This window comes from Bombina bombina, chromosome 4 (assembly GCF_027579735.1).
Source record: "Bombina bombina isolate aBomBom1 chromosome 4, aBomBom1.pri, whole genome shotgun sequence".
Lineage (NCBI taxonomy): Eukaryota > Metazoa > Chordata > Amphibia > Anura > Bombinatoridae > Bombina > Bombina bombina.
Window position 1 is genome coordinate 326,278,797 of NC_069502.1, and position 21,265 is coordinate 326,300,061.

A 21,265-nucleotide genomic window follows, 5' to 3' on the forward strand; every position below is an offset into this window, starting at 1 on the left:
CAAAGGGCTTCAATATAGACATACATACATATGCATCTCTAAAGATGTTTATGTATGTATATATAAATGTCTATATATGTGTACATATGTATTTATGTATTTATATGTGTATATATGTATTTACAGATTTATATACACATATAAACACATATATACATATAATGTACACATTAAAAAAATCCTAACACTACTCAAAAAATTAAAAAATATCTAAATACAAAAAATAGAAAAAACAAAATTACAAAAAAATAACAAACACTAAATTACAAAAAATAACAAAGGAAATGATCAAAGATAAAAAAGAATTACACCTAATCTAATAGCCCTATAAAAAAAGCCCACCCAAAAAAAAAAAATAGCCTACAAAAAACTACCAATAGCCCTTAAAAGGGTCTTTTGTAGGGCATTGCCCTAAGTTAAATAGCTCTTTTATTTTTTAAAAAAACACAAAGACCCCCCAACAGTAAAACCCACCACCCAACCAACCCCGCAAAATAAAAAAAACCTAACTAACAAAAACCTAAGCTACAAATTGCCCTGAAAAGGGCATTTGTAAGGCCATTCCCCCTAAAAGGGCATTTAGCTCTTTTGCATTGCAATGAAAAGGGCATTTAGCTCTTTTAAAGTGAATGTAAATTTTGATGCTGAAGTGCCCGGTTTTTAAAAGTTCGATTTAAAACAGTGACACTTTAATTCATCAAAATTTACATTTCACTCCTGTTGTGAAAAAAAACTTACTTTTTAATCTTGACAGCAGCTCCAGCTTCCTCCGGTCGTCGCAAGCCATTTCTGATGTCAGAAATGATGGATAGGTCATTCTCCAATCATTGCTTCCCCCCGGGGGAATCAGTGTCTGATTCAATGCCGTGATTGGAGGAAGCCAGATTCCTCATTTTAGACCCAGGAAGTGGCTTTGCAACAATGTATTTTTATTGTATATATATATATATATATATATATATATATATATAATTACACAATCAAAAGAGAAAGAGTGCGAGTAAACCTCTGTTTCTTAGCACATACAGTCCCTGTGCCTTTCCTGACTATAATGGGACAAAACAATACACAACACCCCAATCTACCGTTATATGTAAACTGTAAACTGTAGATCTCCTTTTTCTATTAAAAGATAGTTGACAGATCTTGGCACCAGTATTGTGCCTTCTTACCATTCACCTCCGACAATCTGGCTCTTGAGAAATGAGGGACCGTGCTACCTCGGCAGACAAACTGCTCCTTGGTGCCCTCCACCTCTCTCAGTGTCTCCGGCCGGAAGTACTCCACAGGCGGCCCGGTGATTCCGGGTGACATCACAGTCTGTCAGGGGTTTGTTGATTGGCCCTCTGTCAGGGCATATAGTACACAGCAGTGTATTGGCGTCGGATATCAGGATGTTACCAATAGATTGTCGAAAAAAACAGCGGTCCATGCCAAACAAAAAATAAAACTTGACTTTTATTCATCAGTTAAAATACAAAATATACAATGGAAAACACCACAGCTAGCAGAGTGAGTGCAGCACTGGGCTTACGCATTTCGGCAATTAAGCAGAAACGCGTAAGCCCAGTGCTGCGCTCACTCTGCTAGCTGTGGTGTTTTCCATTGTATATTTCATATTTTAACTGATGAATAAAAGTCAAGTTTTATTTTTTGTTTGGCGTGGACCGCTGTTTTTTTCGACAATCTATATATATAATTATATATACATATAAAGAAAGGCTATCCTTATGGTACGTAATTGTTAAACAAAATTACTCTCTCTTGCGAGAGAAATTTCAGATTGATCATAAGCACTTCTCATTAAAGGGATAGTAAGCCAATTTTTTTTCTTTCATGATTCAGATAGAGCATGCAATTTTAAACCACTTTCAAATTTACTATCATCAATTTTTCTTCGTACTCTTGGTATTTTTATTTGAAAAAGTAGGAAATATAAGCTAGGGAGCCGGCCCATTTTTGGTTTCAGCACCCTGGCTAGCGCTTGTGATTGGTGGATTACATTTAGCCACCAATAAGAAAGTGCAACCAAGGTTCTCAACCAAAAATGGGCCGGCTCTTAAGATTACATTCTAATAAACAGCTAGATTACGAGTTTTGCGTTATGAGTAAAAAAGCAGGGTTATGGGTTATAACGCTGCTTTTTCACTACCGCTGCTATTATGAGCCTTGTAGGTACAGCTGTCCCGCACACTTTTTTGGCCGTACCGCAAATTAACTTACGCAATTTGCGTAAAGTCTTCTTTCAATGGGACTTCCATAGCGCCGGTAATACAAGCTTTTTTTTGGAGGCCAAAAAGTGAGCGGTACAGCCTATCCCGCAAGATTCGTAACGCAATCTAAAGTCAGTAGTTATGAGTTTTACGCTATAAAGCTGTAGCATAAAACTCATAACTAAAGTACTAAAAAGTACACTAACACCCATAAACTACCTATTAACCCCTAAACTGAGGCCCTCCCACATCGCAAACACTAAAAAAATTGTATTAACCCCTAATCTGTCCGGACATCGCCGCCACTATAATAAACATATTAACCCCTAAACCACCGCACTCCTGCATTGTAAACACTAGTTAAATATTATTAACCCCTAATCTGCTGTCCCTAACAACGCCACCACCTACATACATTTATTAACCCCTAATCTGCTGCCCCCAACGTCGCGGCCACTATACTAAATTTATTAACCCCTAAACCTAAGTCTAACCCTAACCATAACACCCCCTAACTTAAATATAATTAAAATAAATCTAAATAAAAATTACTATCATTACCTAAATAATTCCTATTTAAAACTAAATAATTACCTATAAAATAAAGCCTAAGCTATCTACAATATAGCTAATATTTACATTGTAGCTAGCTTAGGGTTTATTTTTATTTTACAGGCAAGTTTGTATTTATTTTAACTAGGTATAATAGTTACTAAACTAGGTATAATAGTTACAAAATAGTTATTAACTATTTACTAACTACCTAGCTAAAATAAATACAAATTTACCTGTAAAATAAAACCTAACCTGAGTTACACTAACACCTAACATTACACAACAATTAAATAAATTACATAAATTAAATAAAATTACCTAAATTACAAAAAAAACTAAATTACACAAAATAAAAAACAAATTATCAGATATTTAAACTAATTATACCTAATCTAATAGCCCTATTAAAATAAAAAGCCCCCCAACAGTAAAACCCACCACCCACACAACCAACTCCCCAAATAAAATCCTATCTAAAAAACCTAAACTCCCCATTGCCCTGAAAAGGGCATTTGGATGGGCATTGCCCTTAAAAGGGCATTTAGCTCTATTGCTGCCCAAACCCTAACCTAAAAATAAAACCCACCCAATAAACCCTTAAAAAAAACCTAACACTAACCCACGAAGATCCATTTACAGTTTTGAAGACCGGACATCCATCCTCAACAAAGCCTGGAGAAGTCCTCAACGTAGCGGCAAGAAGTCCTCAACGAAGCCGGGAGAAGTCTTCATCCAAGCCGGGCGAAGTGGTCCTCCAGACGGGCAGAAGTCTTCATCCAGACGGCATCTTCTATCTGCATCCATCCTGCGCGGAGCGGGTCCATCTTCAAGACATCTGGCACGGAGCATCCTCTTTTTCCAACGTCGAACGAATAATGAAGGTTCCTTTAAATAACGTCATCCAAGATGGCATCCCTTGAATTCCGATTGGCTGATAGAATTCTATCAGCCAATCAGAATTAAAGGTGAAAAGTTCCTATTGGCTGATGCAATCAGCCTATAGGATTGGGCTCACATTCTATTGGCTGATTGGATCAGCCAATAGGATTGAAGCTCAGTTTTATTGGCTGATATTGGCTTCATTGAGGACTTCTTGCCGCTACATTGAGGACTTCTCCTGGCTTCATTGAGGATGGATGTCCGGTCTTCAAAACTGCAAGTAGATCTCCGGGGGTTAGTGTTAGGTTTTTTAAGGGTTTATTGGGTGGGTTTTATGTTTAGGTTAGGGTTTGGGCAGCAATAGAGCTAAATGCCCTTTTAAGGGCAATGCCCATTTAAATGCCCTTTTAGGGCAATGGGGAACTTAGTTTTTTTAGTTAGGATTTTATTTGGGGGGTTATTTGTGTGGGTGGGGAGTTTTACTGTTGGGGGGTTGTTTGTATTTTTTTCACAGGTAAAAGAGCTGATTTCTTTGGGGCAATGCCCCACAAAAGGCCCTTTTAAGGGCTATTGATAGTTTAGTTTAGTTTAGGCTAGGGTTTTTTTTATTTTGGGGGGCTTTTTTTATTTTGATAGGGCTATTAGATTAGGTGTAATTAGTTTAAATATCTGATAATTTGTTTTTTATTTTCTGTAATTTAGTGTTGGTTTTTTTGTAATTTAGTTAATTGTATTTAATTTATGTAATTTATTTAATTGCTGTATAATGTTAGTGTAACTCAGGTTAGGTTTTATTTTACAGGTAAATTTGTATTTATTTTAGCTAGGTAGTTAGTAAATAGTTAATAACTATTTAATAACTATTCTACCTAGTTAAAATAAATACAAACTTGCCTGTAAAATAAAAATAAACTGTAAGCTAGCTACAATGTAACTATTATTTATATTGTAGCTAGCTTAGGGTTTATTTTATAGGTAAGTATTTAGTTTTAAATAGAAATTATTTAGGTAATGATAGTAGATTTTATTTATTTTTATTTTAATTATATTTGTTAGGGGGTGTTAGGGTTAGACTTAGGTTTAGGGGTTAATAAATTTAGTATAGTGGTGGCGATGTTGGGGGCTGCAGATTAGGGGTTAATAAATGTAGGTAGGTGGCGGCGATGTTAGGGGCGGCAGATTAAGGGTTAATGATATTTAACAAGAAGCAGGTATCTGAGCACTCGAGGGGCAAAATAGTATTAAAAATATCTTTATTAGACAAAAATTAAAAGTGCATCATGGTGCAAGAATACAAGGATAGCAATCCTGACACGTTTCACGCCCTCTAGTTGCGCTTAGTCATAGGAATGGATGCTCAAGGTGTTTGCTGGAAGTTAAAGGAACACCCAACCAATCAGGGCCCTGAATCGAGGCACATATGGAGACAGCTCCCACAACCCACAGCCAGGGATAGGCACCGATCGAGGCTGTGGCGGACATTTTCCAAAATGCAGACGTTAGTGAAGGACACCTAGGTACATTTCCAATTAAAAACATCAAAAAACACTGGGGGATATTTATCAAAGCCTCAACTATGCTGCATTTGCTGGCACCAATACGCTCGCCGAACATCGCCTAACATCGCGGCCACGGACCTGAATACGCTCTCCATATCTATAAAAAAAGCCGTCAAAAAGCCACGCATCAAGTACGAGGCGATGAGCATCGGACTGTTGTTAACTAACACTCATTGATCTCGCTGCTATTCGGATTTTTACCAACTTCATTTATACCCTGTCACTAAACGCCGCCACTGTACTAAAATGTTTAACCCCTATCCTGCCGCTCCCAGACCCCGGCGCCACTAAATAAAGTTATTAACCCCTATCCCACCGCTCCCAGACCCTGCTGCAACTAAATAAAGTTATTAACCCCTATTCCACCGCTCCCAGACCCTGCTGCAACTAAATAAAGTTATTAACCCCTATCCCACCGCTCCCGGACCCCGCCGCAACCTAAATAAAGTTATTAACCCCTAAACCTTCCATATCACAACCATTAACTAAACATATTAACTCCTAAACCGCCAGCCTCCCACATTGTCATAAACTAAATTAAGCTATTAACCCCTAAACCTAACAACCCGCTAACTTTACATTAAAATTACCACATCCATATCTTAAAATAAATTTAAACTTACCTGTAGAATTAACCCCTTAATGACAACTGACGTACCAGGTACGTCATGCATTAACAAGCAGTTAATGACAATGGACGTACCTGGTACGTCAGTTGTCTAACAGAGTGCTGGAAGTGATCACAATCACTTCCAGCAGCTCTGAGGGTATTGCAGTGATGCCTCGATATGGAGGCATCCTGCAATACCCCTTTACAAGACTCCGATGCAGAGAGAGCCACTCTGTGGCCCTCTCTGCACCGGTAGTGATGGTGCCGATGGTGCCTTTGTCTGGTGGGAGGAGGGAGCGTGTGCGCGCGCGTGCACGATGCGCGCATGCACGTGCACGGGTGCGCGTGTGCACGTGGGCACGCGTGCACGTGCACATGCGCGCATTAGCCACACTGACACCAATGAAAAAGGAAGGGGAAATTTTTTTTTTTACATTTAAAAGGATCTGGGAGGGGGAGCGGGTGGGGGTATTGTGGGGGGGGGCTGCTACACTACAGAAATAATTAAACATACAAATAAAAGTTATAAATAAAATTAAAATAGTTTGGTTTGTGGGGCCAAACTGGGTACTGGCAGACAGCTGCCAGTACCCAAGATGGTGGTAATTAGGTAGGGGAGAGGGTTAGAGAGCTGGAGGGGGGATCAGGGAGGTTGGTGCTAAGGCAGGGGTCCATCACAACTAAAATATTTTATAATTTTTATTTAAAAAAAAAAAAAAACTCTTTTATTTAGTACTGGCAGACTTTCTGCCAGTACTTAAGATGGCGGTAACAATTGTGGGGTGGGGGAGGGAAGAGAGCTGTTTGGGAGGGATCAGGGGGTGGGATTTGTCAGGTGGGAGGCTGATCTCTAAAATTAACCCTGCAAGCTCCCTACAAGCTACCTAATTTAACCCCTTCACTGCTGGGCATAATTCACGTGTGGTGCGCAGCAGCATTTAGCGGCCTTCTAATTACCAAAAAGCAACGCCAAAGCCATATAAATCTGCTATTTCTGAACAAAGGGGATCCCAGAGAAGCTTTTACAACAATTTCTGCCATAATAGCACAAGCTGTTTGTAAATAATTTCAGTGAGAAACCTAAAATTGTGAAAAATGTAAAGGTTTTTTTTTTATTTGCTCGCATTTGGCGGTGAAATGGTGGCATAAAATATACCAAAATGGGCCTAGATCAATACTTGGGGTTGTCTACTACACTACACTAAAGCTAAAATTAACCCTACAAGCTCCCTACAAACTCCCTAATTAACCCCTTCACTCCTGGGCATAAAACATGTGTGGTGCGCAGCGGCATTTAGCGGCCTTCTAATTACCAAAAAGCAACCACAAAGCCATATAAGTCTGTTATTTCTGAAAAAGGGGATCCCAGAGAAGCATTTACAACCATTTGTGCCATAATTGCAGAAGCTGTTTGTAAATAATTTCAGTGGGAAACCTAAAATTTGTGACAAAATTTGTGAAAAAGTGAACTTTTTTTTTTTTTATCGCATTTGGCGGTGAAATGGTGGCATGAAATATACCAAAATGGGCCTAGATCAATACTTTGGGATGTCTTCTAAAACAAAATATATACATGTCAAGGGGTATTCAGGTATTCCTGACAGATATCAGGGTTCCAAAGTAACTAGCGCTAATTTTGAAAAAAAGTGGTTTGGAAATAGCAAAGTGCTACTTGTATTTATTGCCCCATAAATTGCAAAAAAAGCAAAGAACATGTAAACATTGGGTATTTCTAAACTCAGGACAAAATTTATAAGCTATTTAGCATGGGTGTTTTTTGGTGATTGTAGATGTGTAACAGATTTTGGGGGTCAAAGTTAGAAAAAGTGTGTTTTTTTCATTTTTTTCCTCATATTTTATCATTTTTTTTTAGTAAATTATAAGATATGATGAAAATAATGGTATCTTTAGAAAGTCCATTTAATGACAAGAAAAACGGTATATAATATGTGTGGGTACAATAAACGAATAAGAGGAAAATTACAGCTAAACTCAAACACTGCAGAAATGTAAAAATAGCCATTGTCATTAAGGGTTAGAAAATTGAAAAATGGTCCGGTCATTAAGGGGTTAAAATAAACTATTTTTAAACAATTATTTAACCTACCATAACTATTATACTACAATTACATTAAACTAGCAAATAAATTAACTACATTACATATTAAAAAAAACTAACCCTACTAAAATTATTTAAATCTACTATTAAAAATTACTAAATTACCAAAAAAAATAAACGCTGTTACAAAAAATAAAAACACTACATTACGTAAAAAAAAAAAAACCACAGTATCAAAAATAAAAAAGAATTACACCTAATATAATAGCCCTATCAAAATAAAAAAGCCCCCCAAAATAGAAAAAACCCTAGCCTACAATAAACTACCAATGGCCCTTAAAGGGACAGTCTAGTATAAATTAAACTTTCATTATTCAGATAGGACTTTTAATTTTAATCAACTTTCCAATTTACATTTATCATCAAATTTGCTTTTTTCTCTTGGTATTCTTAGTTTAAACTAAACATAGGTAGGCTCATATGCTAATTTCTAAGCCTCTGAGGGCTGCCTTTTATCACATGCTTTTTACATCTCTTTTCAACACAAAGAGACAGAAAGTACACGTGGGTTATATAGATAACACTGTGTTCAGGCACAGGGGGTTATTTAAGATTTAGCACAAAACAATGCTAAATTTAAGACACTAGATAATAAACAGTCACAGTCATCTGATCAGGGGGCTGGAAGAAGGTTCCTAGATACAAGGTAATCACAGAGGTAAAAGTATATTAATATAACGGTGTTGGTTATGCAAAACTGGGGAATGGTTAATAAAAGGATTATCTATCTTTCAAAACAATAACTATTCTATGGTAGACTGTCCCTTTAAAAGGGCCTTTTGCGGGGCATTGCTCCAAAGAAATCAGCTCTTTTACCTGTAAAAAATACAAACACCCTCCAACAGTAAAACCCACCACCCAACCAACCAACCACCCCCCCAAAATAAAACACCTATCTAAAAAACCTTAGCTCCCCATTGCCCTGAAAAGGGCATTTATATGGACATTGCCCTTAAAAGGGCATTTAGCTCTTTTACCTGCCCAGACCCTACGATAACAAAAAACCCACCCAAAAAAACCTTAAATAAACCTAACACTAACCCCCGACAATCCACTTACAGTTTTTGAAGTTCCGCTTGAAGGATCCATCCAGCCGGCAAGAAGTCTTCATCCGGGAGGCAAGAAGTCTTCATCCGGACGGCCTCTTCCATCTTCATCCATCCAGCGAAGTCTTCATCCATGCGGCCTCTTCTATGTTCATCCATCTGGCGCAGAGCAGGTCCATCCTGAAGACATCTGCTTTCAGACTCCCATTGATTCCTATGGCATCCACGGCCTCCAGGGTGGCGGATTGAAAACCAGGTACGCTGGGCCGGAATAGCCGCGAGCGTAACGGTTAACTATTTGATAACTTTGAAAAGTGTCAAATAGTACCGAATGTGTATTCGGAACATCTGTAATGACATAAGCACCGATCTGTGTCAGATTGAGACCGGCGGATTGTATGTTATGTCACAGATTTCAACTTTTGTCGGTCTGTAGGGTTTGATAACTAGGTCTAAACAAGCTCGCCACAATTACGCTGCGGAATTCCAGCGTATGTGCGGTTGACAGCTTGATAAAAATCCCACACTATCTTTACAGAGAGGGGAGTGGATACATGGTGGAATAGCTATCCAGCAGAAGTGGTAGGGACAGTGAAGTAGTTTAAACATGCATGGGATAGGCATAAGGTTATGCTACATATAAGATAAAGCGAGGAACTAATAAAAGTATTCAGAAAATTGGTCAGACTAGATAGGCCGAATGGTTCCTATCTGCTGACATATTTTATGTTTCTATAAGTCAGGAGAGCAACACTTTGCTGTCAAATGGGCTGCACGTTGGACAGGCCTGGTCTAGTTCCACAAGTACAAATTAGTCATCTAATCAAACAAGTTTAAAATAATATTTATATAAAGGCCGCTTGTGGTATTACCTTTTATTTATTTTTGGTTATATTAAGAGTCTGCAACTCCTGACCTAACCCACCCACCTTGATGTTAATTGCATGATCATCATGGTTGGTTACTTAATTGGTTACTTAAGGTTTGTCAGAGTAGGCAGCGGTCTTCTACACACAGGCTGCAGCACAGATTAAGGAATTGGGATGGGTCACGACTCACAGTCAGTTGACTTCAGGCAGCTTGCTTCTTCCCTCACTTTCCCGCTACTAAGCGTGGTGCCGCTTGGGTCAAGGAGGAGTGAGGACCAGCATTCATCTTTCCTACTCCTCCCTCTCCTCCGCAAAATGGGTGGCGGGCCAGTCACGGACACCAGTGTCCGTGTACGGACACCTTGCCTATCCCTGCCCACAGCCCACACCTTCAAAAAAAGAAAGGAATTAAAACAATAACAGATAATAAAATAGCAGTACAAAATCATTGTGTGTTAGCTAACAGGCTCAGTTGCATTAAAGTGCAAATTTATATCATTATAAATGTCAGACTACAAATCCATAGTAGAAGTGTACACATTCAAAATTACCTAGGATGTTTAGGTATCTGATCAATAACTTGAAAAAACATTTTATTATTTGATAAGTATCTTAAATGATTATTACAATGTATATATAATGATGTATGCAATATGACTAAATTACTAAAATTCATATAATAATTGAATATGATCATTTATGATAAATATATATATGAATTTAATGATTTGGGAAAGGCTGATATAAAATAAGGGATGGATACATTAATCAATGAAATATGAAATATCCCATTCTAAATGGATACGTTTTGGATATCTAGTATCAAGTTTTTATAAAGTTTTTATCAAGTTTATATTAAGTTTTTATCAAGTTTTAGAATCCAAAAGAGTTCTCTTTTAGTGATAGACTTATGTCTATCACCGCCCCTAGTGGTTTTGTGAGTGCGGCGGTTTAGGGGTTAATATGTTTATTATAGTGGCAGCGACGTTGGGGGCGGCAGATTAGGGGTTAATAAGTATAGGTAGGTTGCGGCGCTATTGGGAGCGGGAGATTAGGGGTTAATAAATATAATGTAGGTGTTGGCGATGTTGGGGGCAGCAGATTAGGGGTTAAAAAGTATAATGTAGGTGTCAGCGATGTCGGGGAGGCAGATTAGGGGTTAATAAGTGTAAGATTAGGGGTGTTTAGACTCGAGGTTCATGTTTAGGTGTAAACATAAATTTAGTTTCCCCATAGGAATCAATGGGGCTGCGTTATGGAGCTTTACACTGCTTTATTGCAGGTGTTAGGCTTTTTTCAGCTGGCTCTCCCCATTGATGTTTATAGGGAAATCATGCACGAGCACGTAAAAACAGCTCACCGCTGACTTAAGCAGTGCTGGTATTGGAGTGCGGTATGAAGCTCAATTTTGCTCTACACTCACTTCTTGCCTAATAACGCCGGGTTTAGGATAACCTGTAATACCAGCGCTGTAGGTAAGTAAGCGGTGACAATAACGTGCAAGTTAGCACCGCACCCCTCATAACGCAAAATTCGTAATCTAGCCGAAAGATACCAAGAAAATAAAGACAAATTGATAACAGGAGTAAATTAGAAAGTTGCTCTTTCTGAATCATGACAGAAAAAAAAATAGGTTTACTATTCCTTTAAAGATATAGGGCCAGATTACTAGTGTAGCGCAAAAGTTTGTGTGCGAGCGTTATCAGGTTTTCGCGTTCATTTGAGCCAGTGGAGGCTCCTCCACAGGTGCAAACACGCACGCGAACCCCAAGAGACAAAAGAAGAAAAACAAATTTTGGGCTGAATAAAATATAATTTTTCCAATAGCCCCCCTATTGGAAAAATTATATTTAATTACTAACCAAAAAGGGTCAAAGCCAGACTGTGTTCTTTTTCTTTTTTTAACTGCACGTGCGGTAGAGTCTAGATGCCTGGCATACCCCTCTGCACTTTATTCATAAGGGCCTGCAGGCGCTGCTCCAACCCAACTCCTATACTTCCCTAATCGCACAGTTCAGCCTGTGCGAGTGAGATGCAGACGTCATCATCACTCAGGTCACGTGCCGACGGTTGACAAGAATCCTCCCCCTCATCGCCACGAAAACGTAGTCATTTGAGCTGAAAGGAGCTCATTTTGTTAGCAGACAAGAGAGATGAATAGAGTGCTTGGCAGAGAGTTTGCAGCCTGAAACACAGACTGAAGGGAGTGAAAAGCATAGAAAAGAGGTAAGGGGAGCCAGGGAATTGCTAGCCTAAATTACATTATTTATGTTATCAGCTTGCAATTCCTCTGATGTGCCAGCCTGGGCAAGAGCTGTCAGCCTTCCTCTTTGCAGTTTATAAAGTTGCAAAATTTATTCAGTTTATTTAACCCATTTGCTCCTACAAGTTATGAGCAAACAGTAATACACCTCACTCACTGTCCTCACCTTGTACATACGGCTTTAGTTTAACATGTTTCTTTGCTTAAAATGCATTTTAACCAACAACTTTTATTATTCAACCTTGCATTATTATTTTCACAAGGCCAAGAGCAATTCAAAGCATTATCCGTTGTGCTGGCTTTGTAATTCAGGCTTATGTATTTGTATTATGTTTTATTTTCTTTCTTCATTGTCCTTTATTTTGTTATATATTTAAATTTGTATCCGCTTAGAGAATGGCCATAATTCTTTCTCATTATGGGCTAGATTATGAAGAATCTCTATTTTGCGTTTCCACTCGCTCATTAACTTCGCTAGAGACTTCGGGTTGCGCTCGTTTTACAAGTTGAAAGTAAAAAGTTAGCATGGAAGCAAAACTGAAATGTGTGCTAACCAAAGTAATGACCGCAGTAACTTCTTATCCCCATATAAGTCAATGGAGAACGCAAACTGAAGAAAAAGATAACTACATTTGCCCCCTAGCCTGACAGGGGATATTTATCATTCACATTTATGTTCTTCCCATACAGAACAATGTATTTTTTATTCTAAATATATAATATAATATATATATATATATATATATATATATATATATATATATATATATATATATGTGTGTGTGTGTGTATTTTACATGAACATTATCAGATTTATATAGAAATATATATTTAATAATAAAAAGTACATAATATAAAATTACTTAATAAAATATGCATATCTCGCATCAAGGTTCGAAATTTAGGACTAACGTGGTCGGGGTAGCGAATATGAAGAATTGCTAACTTCAATGCACGTTATTAAAATATTACATATAAATGGCAAGATTACAAGTCGCGCGTTATGACTTTTCCTTGCGCGATATGGTGTTTTAGCAATCAATTTCCATTGTGCAACTATTACAAGTTTTGAAAAATAGCGATTGCGCACATGCATTCACCTTATACACAACAATCCTTTCTGCGCTCGTAGAGCTGTAGTTAAGAGTTTTTCGCAGCATAAAAATTTCACGAAACACTTCCAAAATACATTACAAAATACAGTTACACTGATATTAACACTGCCTAATAAAAATTATTTACAAAAAAATATTGCACACAAAAGTTATAAGGGCTCAAAGATAGGAGATCCGAATGTTAGTATAAAAAGCCAATGCAGGGATTTACATTGACATACATACACATACATAGAGAAACATGGATTTATATGTGTAGAGATATGTTTAACTATGGAGATAATAAAAATATTTGACATTACAATCTTATGCACATTAAACAATATCTCAGAGGGATTTTCAAAGAGATATTCGCATATAGAGCTTGAAATATCTACACATATCTATATTCATATTCATATCTCACTATAAATAGATATATCAGTCCAAAAATCATCACATATATAGAGAAATATTTATAAATAAATAGAACATATTACATTACGAGAATATTTTTGCAATATGAAATATTTGCATTTTCATGTACACTTTTTGAGGAGAATACATCAAAGGCTTTGCGTAACATATAAGGGTTTTTGTGTGTTTTTCTTCTCTATTGACTTCTATTAAGAATACGTGAACACGCATGTATTTTGGCTGTTTGCATTACGTGGCTTAACGCACATGCAAAATACATTATTTTTCAACTTGTAATCGATGTGCAGCCCCAAATGCGAAAAAGCCATAACATGTGCTGTGTTTTCACAACTGATTTGCTGCGCAACTTATAATCTTGTGCAAAATATAAAAAAATATGAATTATTATTAAATATTATTAAACATACTGTAAAATATTTAAAAAATCCATAGAATATATCTATATTTTTTACAGTATGTTTAAAGGGACACTGAACCCAAATTGTTTTCTTTCATGATTTAGATAAAGCATGACATTTTAAGCAACTTTCTAATTTACTCATATTATCAATTTTTCTTTGTTCTCTTGCTATCTTTATTTTAAAAGCAGGAATGTAAATCTTAGCAGCCAGCCCATTTTAGGTTTAGCACCATGGATAGCGCTTGCTTTTTGGAGGCTTACATTTACCCACCAATAAGCAAGCATAACCCAGGTTCCTAAAATGGGCCAGCTCCTCTGCATCACATTCCTGCTTTTTAGATAAAGATAGCAAGAGAACAAAGAAAAATTGAAAATAGGAATAAATTAGAAAGTTGCTTAAAATTGCATGCTCTATCTGAATCATGAAAGAAAAAGTTTGGGTTTAGTGTCCCTTTAATAATTTTTATTAATAATTTTTCATATTTTATATGTAATATTTTAATAACACACATTAAAGTTAACAATTCTTTATGTGCGCTAACCCAACCACGTTAGATCTAAATTGCGAACCCCGATGCGCATTACGCATATTTTACGTATGTTCTTCACACAGAAAATAATGTACTTTTTACTATTAAAATGTATTTTTCAAGGGGGCAGTGCTAGCTAAGGACAAGAACGGACGCAGCATAACAGAGCTCCACTGTAGAAAGTGTCTTATATAGAGCCAATAAGCGGAATTTCATATCCACAAACTACACCAGGAGCCCTGGATACTCTCCTGACTAATTGGGTAAAGAGTATTAAGTTTCTAGCAGACAGTGGAGAAACTCCGGTCACGCCACAACTACAGAGAAAATCAGTTTTACCACCTGTACTCCAGATTCAGCTTGAATACCCACATCATCTAACTATACAGCTATAAGAGAGAGACAGATTCATCTAGCATTGTTAAAAGGTGATTGAGAAATCTTGCTGTTACAACTCTTTAGTGCAGAGAGCACAAAAACCCGCCATCTTCCTCTGGCGCACATTCTTAACGGACACCTCTCAACTGACAGTACAAAGGACCGGATTGCCAACAACTAATAGATAAGTACTCTAAGTGACTCCAGATACACATATATACACTATTGCGACCTGGGAGCCTTACACACAGGGTATATTTCACACACCATTAAGGCTTATAAGGGCCTTTCCTGAGTCTCTCATGGCCCATATGGACTAACTATAAATAGTGACATAAGAGAGACCTCTGTAAAAACAAGGTAATCCGAATGGTTGAGCATATACTTATGGTTTCTATTTGAAAATGTATGACTTCTTTTATTTGTATGAAACGAACATAACAAAATGCATAAGTTGTAAAATGCAATGTTGACCTCAATAAAAATTTATATTAAAAAACAAAAATAGTGGCATAAGTCTCTACATCAGTGCATACGGGGTCAGTGATCTCAACAGAAAATACTGAGCACTGCATATTCACAATAAATACTTAAATCTTCACTGGTCCCTACTTGTGATTAACATTTGACGGCTTGTGTGCAAAGAATCTCTCCCCTCCATTTCCAGCTGGCCTGCGTTGCCTGCGGGTTATACCCAAACACCTTTTTCCAACATCGTCCTTAGGGGACAATCCCTTGGGGGAGAGATACATGATACACTACCATTGCCTAAAGCAAATATTTAATAGGCCTCTATAGGACTTCACAAGTGCAGAAGAGCAAACATCTCCACAGGTTGTAGAGGCCCCGGTAACATCTGTACATGCAGTGATTTTCTATAACTTGTGGCCTTTTTTAAGTACACTACACAGGTAGTTGTGAAACATAAAGCCACTATATTTCTGCTGAACTTTCCACATAAGTGCTTACTTCACTTACACTCTATAAGTGACAGAAAGCAGATTCAAAGCACTTTATATCTACAGAAAGCTTCCGGACACTTGGCTAGCCCACATTATCTTTAACCTCATTTATATATGTAATAAACACTCTAGAATGACCGACTGATTAGATCTGCTTGTGACTTTAGACTCTCAACTAATTACTCACAGGGGTCTTCTATAATCCATATTGTATTTGGTATCAGGGACTTTGTCACACTCTCCCAGAATGTCTCACTCACAGAGGAAAAAAATAAACTATGATCATGGGTGAAAAGGACTGTGGCAGACCACTTTAACACATTGAGTGAGAACCCACAGGTTCTTTCTGAACACATGCTAAAAACCACCTATTCCCCCCTCCCCCATCCAGCCCTGAATTATCTCCGCTGTCTGCAGTTGCCCTTCAAGATCTGCAATCAGGGGATCATACTCAGTTCTCACTCACATTTATCCTTAATTCCTTAAAATCTCTTCTTGATGTGCATCCTTCACAGCAAAGCTGACGTCCACTATAGCAAATTTAAGAAAATACCTTAATTCCACAACTGAGAGATTGGACAAACAGGGCAAACAGGAGGATATGGGGGTGGACCACTCAAACCTACTCAGCTATACACAAAACCTGGCAGATAATATAGCTGAGATGGAAGATAAGATAGTGGACCTGGAAAATAGGTCCTGCTGTAATAACCTGAGAATCCAGGGAATACCAGAGGAGATATCCAATAAATAATTGATACCTTTCCTAATCGAATACTTTACACTTCTAGCTAAGCCTCAGTCTGCCACCGAAAATCTTATGGATAGAGCTAACAGGTCATTGAGACCCTGAGGCCTACCGGCAGAGCAGCCCAGAGACGTTATTGTAAGACTGCATTTTTACACTTTTAAGGAACGCCTTCAAAGAGCTGTTTTACTCAACACCAATATGCCTGAAAAATTTGCTCATATCAAGAATTTTGCAGACCTTGCACCCTGAACCTTACAACAAAGGAGAACTTTCACAGAGGTAACCAGAATTCTGCACCAAAACAAGGTCAAATACAGGTGGGGATTCCCCACAAAACTGTTTGTCTCCAGGAACAACCAGACCTATATAATCACTTCATTTTCTCAAGGGCTTGCTCTTCTAAAAACTTGAAACTTCAACCATTCCCAACCAGGAGGGAGCAACAGCTGACACCCATCCTACAGAGGCTCATTCTACAGAGGCCCATCCTTTACTGAGGCTCAAGTTCATCCACGTCCATATTCTTCACAACCTTTCATCAAAATGTACTATTTGCAGTTGAATGTTTATTTCTTGACATTTCTGATAAGTTAAGCAACCAGTTATGATTGTTTACTAGTTGATACACAGACTTTCATTACTTTAGAAATTGTTAGTAATATATCTGAGGGACTAACATTACGGCCTTAAGCCTAATCCTCCAATCTTACACATTGATGGAACCTCCTAATTAGATAACACTTTACAACTCTAGGTTTTGTTGAGCAACCAAATTCCCAATAATGTAAGTCAGATGACTAACATACACAATAAGACACAAGAGGTGAATGTTAACCCGGAAAAGTTGACCCTAATTAGTTTAATGGCTCACACATCAAATTAGTTTGTTTCTGAGCTAGGATCTGGATCTCACACATGATAATTAATAGGTAAAATCAATAGATATACACAAGCCCATCCTCACAGAGGTAGGCGTCCACACATATTTCCTTTTCCTGGATAAAAAATAAGCAAAATTGAACATTGATTTCCCAGACATATCGTATATAGGATATGATCTTATTTAAGATAGGAAAATTAATATGGCATCCCAAACCAATAAAAGAGTAAGCTAGTAACTCAAACATTGACTAATTCTAATCATAAGGTCAGTACTATTACTGACCTTATGATTAGAACTAGGGTTCACTATCTAGAGAACACTACTCATATTTTGAGATAATTGGAACACTTAGTAAATTATATGTTTATTAAATAATTATGGTGATAATATAGCTACTAGACAATGTAACCTCTAAATTTTGTTAGTAAGGTGAGTTTCAATTTGTATGTACATTATGTGTCGGAAATATGATGTCAGTTACAGGGCACTAATTGTCGAGCCAATGTGGGATAATACAAGGACCTAAAAGTCTACATTACGTGGCCACTATTCCAGTGCTTAAGTCTAGCGACAAAACTATACCTATATAACATACGAAAACCAAATTCTCAACTCTGGCTCCTCAATGTATTTACTTAACTTCAGTCAGTAGAGCTCTATTCCAGAGCATTATCGCTCTACACTCCATTCTATTTGGGTTCCATGACCCATTTGGGTGCGAAGGAGATGACATCATAAGACAGCAGTATGAATATATTGTATTTTTGGGAACATAAAGTTCAACTAATTGTGTCAAAAGTTAGTAGGTGAGCTATTTATACTTGTAACAAGGCTAACTTTAATTAAAACCTCTAAGGCTAACAATAATGGATATATAAATATAAAAACTAGTTATATTATGTTCGGTATCTGAGGTTTAACAGGTTAATGGTTTAAAATCAATTAATAGTTTATCACCAGACTTCAACTTATTATTGTACAGTTGATATTTTAATGTCAAATGACTGGATAATTCTATTTGAGATTGTAACATTTGGGTTATAATGTACATACCACTAACAAGAGGAACAATTTTATGATTAGGGATGAGAGATGCTGCTCTGACAAGATCCCCTTTAATAACTCCCATCTATATAGATTATAGTCATAATAATTAAGACTGAATAATATACACTGAACTACAGTATCTCCCCAATGTGAGACAGGCCAGGATTACACCTCACCCTGATAAATATACCCCGTCAAAATGTATATTCACTGGCTAAGCTCAATTATAAAAACTTAATGCGATCCTTAACTAAATAAACATACCCAAACTCTTGTGTGACCTCCCTCTCTCCCCCTCCAGACAATATTCACCAGCTTTTTAAATTAAACAGACCTTAGCGTTTTAAAGCAGCATATCCCATTATTTGGAAAGTCATCATATATAAACAGTCCTTTTGTTCATCGCAGCCCATTAGGGCCCAACAGTTTACCCCCACCGTTTAATTCATACACCTATAATTCTAATTCACTTTAAAAAAATTATTTTATAGTGCTCTGGCATTATTCTAAGCCAGTGACTACAATCACCACATAAATTATTCCAAACTTTGGTCCTCCTCTAAATTGAGGATAGACTTTACCTGTTTCCCTTTTTCAATACTGCTCTTACACCAAGCATTTATTCTAGTCAGTAGTTCTTGGAACATGAAATGGTAATCCCCTCCCTCTCTATTTAATCCTTACTTTCTTATCCCTCAGTCTTTGTCTTTTCCTCCTTACCCTTTTCCCACTCACCTCTTCCCCCCCCTTTTTTTTCCTCTTAGACATGGCAATTATATGCACTACACATAATGTAAAGGGGCTTAACTCTCCCACGAAGCGTAGTTTGCTGTATCGTTCGCTAAAATATCAACAAGCGAAATAGTTTTTCTGCAGGAGAACCACTGGCGCTCTGGAGACCCGATACTTATTCGATCCCCATTGTTTCCAGTAATAGAGTCTGCTTCTTATAGCAAAAAAGCAAGAGGCATGGCCATTCTGATCCACAAAGACAACGCCTTTAAGAATATACACACAGATTCAGACCCCATGGAGCAATTTATTACACTAGTTTGTAAATTGGATGGTAATCTATATACTCTAGCATCTTATTATGGCCCTAATTCTTCCCCAATAAGACACTTTAAGAGATTTTGAAACTGCTTTGATAAGATAAAACAAGGCCTAGTATTGTTAGCCGGAGACTTGAACATGGTAATTGATCCTCATCTAGATAAAAAATTACCAAACAATAAACAAATAGATAGAGCTACCTTGGATACCTCTAGAAAATTATATTCCCTATTAGCTCAGGCCAATTTTTATGGTGTCCGGCGCTCTCTAAATTCTACTAGTAGAGACTACACCTTTTATTCACAAGTACAAAATTCATATTCCAGAATACACTTTTTCCTTTGTAACCCCTGTCTTTTAGATAAGATACAAAACTCAACAATCGTTGATGTCACCTGGTCTGATCACAGCCCAGTGTCTATGCAACTGGCTGGGCTATCAACACTTACTACCAGGCCACCATGGGGTTTGGTAGATTCCTTGATCTCAATACCAGGGACAGTAGATGCACTATCCACTGAGATTGAGCAGTTTCTGGAGATAAATGATAGAGAAAATGTTGATTACTTCCTTTCGTGGGGGACACTAAAAGCTTATCTTAGGGGACTTTTATTAAACTTCAGGCCCAATCTTGAAAAAGGTCAACAGCCACGTTAGCCCAATTACACTAACAATTACGTTCTCTAACGATAGCACATAAATATACACTAGACGTGAGTCTTTTATCACAAATTGCCTCAATCCAACAGAAGCTTAGCCTGTTGGAAAACCAGAGAGTACAGGAAAGACTTAGAGAAAATAAGTGTCTTTTTTATTCCAAGGATAACAAGCCAGACTATTTGTTAGCTAGACGTCTACGAGAAAGAATGGTTCAGGGCCAGAATATCCTATATGTTTGCTAGAGGTAATAGAGTGACACACCTGAAAGATATTGGGATGGAATTTGCAACATATTATTCCCAATTATATAATTTAGACCAACCTGCTCCTACGCTAGAAGGTGTTCATACTTTCTTGTCCCCATTGCCCCTAAAACGACTTACCCCAGAACATATTGAATCCCTTGACACCCCTATCCCAGTAGAGGAAATTAAAAAAGTCATAGCGCAATTAAAACCACATAAATCACCACGGTTATTCAGACATTTTCTACAAAACTTTTAGTGATCAATTAATACCTATTTTAGCACAAGTCTTTTACTTAGCAGAAAAGAAGGGGACTTTTCCGGGGGGTAATTTCTACAAGCCTTTATAATAACTTTACTTAAGCAAGGGAAATCTCCAGACATCTGTCCACACTTTAGACCAATTTGTCTTTTAAACCTAGATACTAAACTATATGCAAAAATCTTTGCTGGGCGCCTAAATAAAATTATCCCATATTTAGTAAACCCAGGACAGGTAGGCTTCACTTTGGGAAGACAGGGTCTGGATAATATGAGAAGGCTGTTAAACATATTTTTGGGCTGGGTCAACAATGTATGGCGATATCCCTTGATGCTGAGAAAGCATTTGACCGAGTCAACTGGCTCTATATGAGAGAAGTTCTCACTCACTTTGGGCTCACACCTTCTGCTTGTACCAAGATAATGGCCCTGTACTCCTCACCTTCTGCA